General features: G+C 28.7%; 1 protein-coding gene across 4 annotated transcripts in view; it reads right to left on the bottom strand.

Moving 5' to 3' along the window:
• Positions 1–6,131, bottom strand: part of LOC116840803 — a 57,252-nt gene extending 51,121 nt beyond the window's left edge. Inside the window, exon 1 of one of the 4 annotated variants that reach the window (XR_004377502.1) lies at positions 5,131–6,124. The gene's annotated coding sequence lies outside the window, so the exon portion shown is untranslated. Of the gene's footprint in view, positions 1–5,130 lie in introns of all 4 variants that reach the window. The other 3 variants (XR_004377490.1, XR_004377495.1, XM_032808368.1) reach the window with 3 other exon arrangements.
• Between the last annotated feature and the right edge of the window lie 1,518 nt (positions 6,132–7,649).

The following is a 7,649-nucleotide window of genomic DNA, read 5'->3' as shown; positions in this document are numbered from 1 at the left end:
TACACTGTTAAATCCGTAGTGTCAAATTATACTCAATTTGAGTTATTTTTAACCATTCCTATAAGTCGCCACTGCTCCTACTAAATATGTCGTTAATTTAACTAATGTAATGGAGTTAAATAATTTAACTTAAGAAATGTATTAAATTTGACTAAAATTTAGTTTATTTTTTATTATGTACACGTTAATGTAATTTTTGTTTTAGTAAAAAATGACTAAATATTGTTTTAAATGGGTTGATTAGATGTGGTTGTTTTTTTAAACAAATGTTTTGTGTTAAAATAGTGTTAAATTTTGACACACATGATTAAAATAACTAAATATTATTTAAAAATAACTAAATATTATAAATAACTAAATTATAATAACTAAATATTATAAATAACTAAATATTAGTTAAAAATAACTAAATATTATTTAACTCAAGAAATTGGTTTAAATTTGATTCTCCAATATTTAACAGTGTAGGATGACTCAAATTGCTCAAAACGAATTTAATGAGAAAACTGAAGGGCTACTGTATGACTCTGGAATAGCAAATTAGCTTCTGAGCACTGTAAGTATTCAAGAATTATACCGAAAACTTTAAAAGCGTTTTTCTCAAAATCTGTTTCTTACATTTTCTTCAATTTTGTGTACACGATTAACAAAAAATTATTTGATCAATCGACTTTTTATAAAGCTCGTTAGTTACACGGAGAAAAATAATTTGCTGGCTCAGCAAGTTTTCTATTAGTCTAGCAAAATCTTTTTGTTATTGTATGGATAGCAAAAAGATTTGCTAAGACTATTTTGATTTACTAATCACTATTTGCTAGATATAATTTGCTGAATCTACAAATTATTTTGCTATAAGAACCATGATAGATTTATATAAGTAGTTGCAGTTTTACTCCTGTGTCCTCGTTTCGTCGTTTAAAAATTTTTATGCTGAATTAATCACGAAAGACATTTGCTACATATAATTTTTTATTTCTACATATACCGTTTTTATTTCTACATATACGCCGTAAATTGGCATATGATTTCTCGCTTCTGATATTGAAGAACAACCATACGAGGACCCAGGAGTCTTAAACAAGTCTATAATTTGTTTTAAAAGATTACGTTATATTTTATTTGTATGTACAAATTATGCCTTATTATTGTCTTGTACAAATATGCATTATTGTTTTTAGTTTTATATACTATATATATATATTTTTTATTTTATGAAAAACATTTATTCTGATAATTACTTTAAAAATCAAAACATAATATAATTACTAATGTACAGCAATAAAATTTTTTTTATAATATTAGTGCATATATTATAACATTGCATTTATGTTACAATGTAAAGGTAAATATTGCATTTATGTCTATACTTTCCAAATATTTTTTCAATTTATATTAAATATAATTATATATTATATATATTATAATATTTATATTATATATAATTTTATTATATTGTATAACTTCGGATATAATAATAATGTTTATATTACATAGATTGTTTAATATATGTATCAATTACAGTATATTTATATGAAATAGGTTTACTAAGCAAATTTTGCACTATTATACTACTTAGTACGCATATTAAATAATCATTAAAAATAAAGCAATTATTTTTATTGAAAACATTCTTCCAGATAAATCCCAACAACTTCCTATAATTATTTCTAATATGTCTTTACATTATATTTGCGATATATACTCATTTTTTTACTGTAGGTGGAAATAGTCACAGATATCTCAGGAATAACATAAAAATATTTTATTGCAACTTGTGATATCTCTATATTTTCGTAAATGCAGACATTAGTACATCCTATTAGTGCATCCTATTAATAGCCCTCATATCCTTAATTTCTATAAGATATCTCTCTTTAGGATATCGAAATATCCTGGCAGGATATCTTGATGAGATTCCTTAGATTTCTTTTACTGTGTGGGATAAAATAGATCTATATGGAACAAAAACTTCTAATAAACGTCCATGTAACATCTATAGGACTTCTACTAGACATTCAAATGTTTGCTTGTCGTACCTTTATACGATCTCCATTACACATACCGAATGGAGATCTATGGAGATCTCATGTAGATTCTATGTTGGTTCCATGCAGACTCTATACATATGTATGTATAAATATTTGCATTTGATATTTACTGAAGCTTTTACATAAATTAATTTCTTAGATCGTTAAAAGAAAAAAAATATTTAAATGATTTAAATTTGATGTTTTGCATATTTGCAATCGCTCTGTATTAATCGTAATAGGAGACCGACAAGAAGGGTCAGTACGATATATATTGTTTTTACAGAGCCTGGTCGCTACCGGAGACTGGTCAGAGCACGGACTAAGGAATAGAGGGACGGAGCATAAAGTCCTATTTTAGGCAAGAGGGGGTGTTCTCTTAGGCATGAAGGGGGAACCGTTCTCCGCCATATTGATTTCAAAGAACTTACACATAGATATGTGTCAGTGATATCCTGCTTGCGCTGTGTTAGTGACAGCTACAAAGTTAGGTTAGATACTCGAACGCATTCGTCTCATTCAGCAACGTTAATTGACTTTTTGCAAATAAAAATGGTAAAGTGCATTGTACCAGGATGTTTCACAAATTCTTCAGAGAAATGTAAAAATAAATTTCAAAAAGTATTGGAACAAAATATAAAAATTAGTTTCCACAGGTAAAAAATTATAATATATTATTCTTATTAATATGTAATATTTTATTTTTATTAATATAAAAATATTTTATTTGTTAATACTATTGATGTATGTGTCTGTTGATGCTATATTTATTCAAAGCAAAAGAGAAAAAAATTTGATTAAAGTTATAATAAATATAACTATTTCTTATTGTCAACAGGTTACCAAAAGATGCAAATAGAAGAACATTATGGCTTAAAAATATTGGATTAAGTGAAAACACTAACTTGAAAAAACATGCATCAATTTGTTCTTTACATTTTAAAGAAGAAGATATAAACAGGATATTAGATAAAATTTTTTTACGTGAAAATGCTGTGCCTTGTGTATGAAATATTATAATATTTTATTCTAGTTGATATTAATTGCGCTTTTTTATTAATAATTTCTTTTATTTCTTTAGGTAGAAGCTTTTGTTGATGACACACACAATAATAGAAAAGAACAAGAAAACATTGAAAATCAATAGAATTATTTAAATTTATCGTTTTCTTCTACTGATTATAATTCAGATCAACTTTCATATTTAGAAACCTCATTTTCATCAATTGATACACATAGCACAAAAAAATTAAATACAGGGAATAAAATACAGGGAATACAGATAAATAACAATAATTTTCAAAAACAAAGTATTTCCATGACTGATGAAATGCTTCTTGATGAATCCACTGGAGAATTAACTGTAAGAGAAGAACCTTTGTTAACTGGTTGGTTAAAATTTTTATATAGTTATCTAATTTCATTTAGAAAATATTATATATACTTTAAAACTCTTTGAACATTAATACTCTATATTATTTTTAGATAAATTTCAAGATTGCACTGTTATAGTCGATGAAAAGTATTTTATTGATAGGTGTACTTCTCCAATAAATTTATCTGAAAATTCAATTGTGAAAGTTCATCGTTCGACATCTGTTAGTCCTGAACATTTTCAAGATGACAAAGATGATACTATCAAATTTTTGAAAGCTTCTTTGGAAGAATATAAACAAAAATCTCAACAAACAATTAAACATTTGAAACGCAAAATAAAACAAAAATCTAAAGCAGATTTTGATACTGTTATGGTATCTTTAAAATCAAAATTAGATGAGAATCACTTAGATATTTTAAAGCAAATAGGTAAGTCTAATAAAGATTTTTTAAAAAGAATAATTTTGAAATCTAATAACAATAAAGTTAATAAACAATACAGCCCCGAATTAAAGTCATTTGCATTAACTTTAAATTATTACAGTCCGAAAGCTTATAATTATGTAAGAAACAAATTTGATTGCATTTTACCTCATTCAAAAACATTATATAAATGGTACACTTCTATAAATGGAACTCCCGGTTTCAATTCAGAAGCTTTAAAATCAATTGAAGAACGTTGTAAAGCTGTTAATTATCCTTTGTTCGGAGCTGTCATATTTGATGAAATGGATATAAAGAATGAAGTTGAACTAGTGGGCTCAAAAGTATATGGCATAGTAGACTTCGGTGGTATGGAGAAATATATTGCTATTGATGATCCTGACAAATTAGCTAAACAGGTTTTGGTTTTTACTATTGTGTGCATGAATGGATCATGGAAAATTCCATTTGGTTACTTTTTTATAGATTCATTAAAAGCTGATTCAAAAAAATTTCTTATTTTAAAAAGTTTAGAGTTGCTACATGCATCTGGAATTTCTATTATTTCTTTGACCTTTGATGGTGCTTCTGTAAATATGTCTATTATGAAACAGTTAACAGGTTTTCATATTGATAAAGAATATCAAAATAACAATTTGCAGACATATTTTCTACATCCTGTCACTGAAAAGAAAGTCTTCATATTTTTGGATTCATCACACATGTTAAAATTAGTACGAAATTGTTTAGGCGATTTTCGTACTATTATTGCAGAAGATGGAGAAATATCATGGAAATACTTTGAACAACTACACACTATTCAAGAAAAAGAAGGACTTCATTTAGCAAATAAGTTACGCAATAAACATTTAACTTATCGAAAGCAGAAAATGAAAGTTCGACTTGCAGCCCAATTATTTAGTAGTAGTGTTGCTGATTCAATGACAGTTTTAAAAAATATAAATATTTCTTCATTTAAAGATAGCATTGCTACAATCCGCTTTATAAATTTATTTAATGATCTTTTTGATATTATGAATAGTAAAAGTTTAAAAAGCTTGCATTTTAAAAAGCCGTTACAATATTTAGAAGAAAATGAGAACCAGCAAAATCATAATAAAATTATTTTTGAGAAACTACTCAAATGCGAAAAGTATATTCTTAATTTGCAAACAAAAAACTAAGAAAAACTTATTTTTACTAAAAGAAAAGTGGGATTTGTTGGCTTTTTAATTTGTATTTATAGTCTTCAGCTATTATATCGTGAAATATGTGAAAATGAAAAGGTTTTAAAATATCTTACCATCTTACAAAGTCAGTCAAGATCACATAGAATTGCTTTTTGGTTGTATACGAGCACATAATGGTTGCAACAATAATCCTACAGCTCGGCAATTTGTTGGTATATTTAAAAAAATTTTAGTACATCATGAACTTCGTACAGATAATACAGGTAATTGCATACCTCAAGAAAATATTTCGATATTACATATAACATCGAAAATAGATCCTGTGAATGTAATTAATATGACCACGCCATCAATCAAACATGTATTACCTGAAATAAATAACAGAGAAGATGGAAGCATAATTGACAAAAATATTGATAGGGATACAGAAAGATTATTAACGTTAATTCAGAATTTTGACACGCACTCATATGTAACACATCCATGTACTGTATCAGAGGTTGCTGAAACAATTATTTCTTACATAGCAGGTTCTATTGTTCGATCTTTACAGAGAGAAATAAAATGTGAATATTGTTTAAAAGCTTTAGAAAGTTCTACATCATCAAATTCGTCTTTAATTTCAATAAAAAGTAGAGGATTTTTAATTTATCCATCGTCTGATGTAATTTTTATTTGTACAAAAGCTGAAAAAATAATAAAAATGTGTCTTCATGAAAGTGGTGGAAAGTTTTTATTAAAAAAATTTTCAGATCAGTGTTTAATGAATCTTGTAAAAAGGTCATTATTAAGTTGTAATTTACTTTTTTCAAGTTTAAAAGACCATAATAACAATCAAAACACTTTAGAATCCCATTCAATTTATCTTACCGAAGCTATAATTAAAAAATTCATCAAAATTAGATTACACTATATTTGCTCTAAGACTGTCGATAAAAGCAATAGTGATAGACAAAAGTTTACTAAATTAATTCAGCATAAACATCAATAAATGTTTATGGTAAATATATTTAAATTGTTTTTTGTTGAGATTCTATAGAATTATTAATTTAATCATTTCTGAAAATATCTCCAAAATTTATGTTTAATTTTTCAAAAGTTTTAGTTTATTTTTATATATAAAATATTATTTAGTGTGTTTGTTATACTAGCTTATTACATTGTTAAATGTATTATATATTATTAAATAATTAAAGAAAAATTTAATGTAAAAGATTAATAAAATTTTAAACTTTATTATTCTGTACTGTGTATTTCACACATACACTGTACATGTTTTATGTGTGCGACAATCTTTGAAACCAACATGGCGGCCCCCCCCGCCGCGAACGTGCCTCTTCCCTCTAGGTTATGCACCGTCCCTCTATTCCTTAGTCCGTGGGTCAGAGGATGTCAACCGCTGCCGCCAGTGAATTGATGCAAGGAAAGCCGCGAGGACCGATACCGCGGACGAGTAGAGGATAGCCGCAGCCGAAGTTAAATGCCAACGAGCACATCTTCCGCAAACCAAAGCATCATCCGAGCCGCGCGAAGTCAGCCACAAAATCACGAAGTTCGACAAAAACAACGGCTGCCGAGTCGACGCTTCCCTATGGACAAGATAAAATCTCCTGGACCAAAAACAACGAGCCGAAAAGCTATCGCACGAATACGGCTGAAATTCATCAAGATTCGGCAACGAGAGGCACCAATTGAAGACCGAAATCTATGAGGGAAATGATTTAAAACGAGAAATAAAGCCTGGCAAAGGATCTAGAGCTTTCTGTTCTGGATATTTGGCATAACAAGATATGTAAAGGATGTGCCATCCACGTAGCTAATGACGATGACGACATACGACAGTGACATATGACGTATCGTAGAACAGGCCTTCAGGCCTGGAACACCGTATGTCGGAGTTGCATGTCGGAACGCAGCTAAAGGTCCAATAAAAGAATTTATTTTTTGAGAATGAGAATGAGTAATTTTTCTCCTCATTGGATCATCGGTTGCGTTCCGACATGCGACAGAGACATACGGCGTATTATGTTCCAAGCCCACACATAAATTGACATAATAGTAACGTAAGACATATCATAAGAATTGACTAATTACGATCGAGTATTCATAAAAATGGCGACCTTACGATTTGACGATTTTCAATGTGATTGGTCAATTTTATAATAATTCTTGTAATAATCGACTGTGGTTGGTCAATTCGTTTACTGCTACGTCTTAAGGTTGGTTTATGATGGCAGTAATTCATTAACTTATGCCGGAACCGTAAAAAATTGACCAATCATAGTCGAATTATAGAAGAATAATCGACTGTGATTGGTCAATTTTTTTACGGATCCGGCATAAGTTAACGGATTACGGCTTTCATAAATCGGCCTTTACTGTCTATTGTCAATCTCATTGTAGATGGCTCTTAAGGCCAACTAAGACCGGTTTTACAATACGTCGTAGTCACTTGTCGGAACGCAGTCGATGGTCCAATGGCCTGGTATACATCGTGCACTTGATGCATATCAACAGCGACGCATTCTATCAATACAATACGTTTTGTTAATGAGTATTATACCAGTTTAATATACCGTTCTTTATATCATCGATATTAAGATTATCTAATAGAAAGTTACTATTTAGTACG

The sequence above is a fragment of the Odontomachus brunneus genome, unplaced genomic scaffold (genome assembly GCF_010583005.1).
Source record: "Odontomachus brunneus isolate Ranch 3 - 2012 unplaced genomic scaffold, Obru_v1 Obru_scaffold_001, whole genome shotgun sequence".
In the NCBI taxonomy this organism is placed as follows: Eukaryota; Metazoa; Arthropoda; class Insecta; order Hymenoptera; family Formicidae; genus Odontomachus; species Odontomachus brunneus.
Note: the sequence above shows the minus strand (reverse complement) of the source record. Positions and strands in the feature narration are given on the sequence as shown.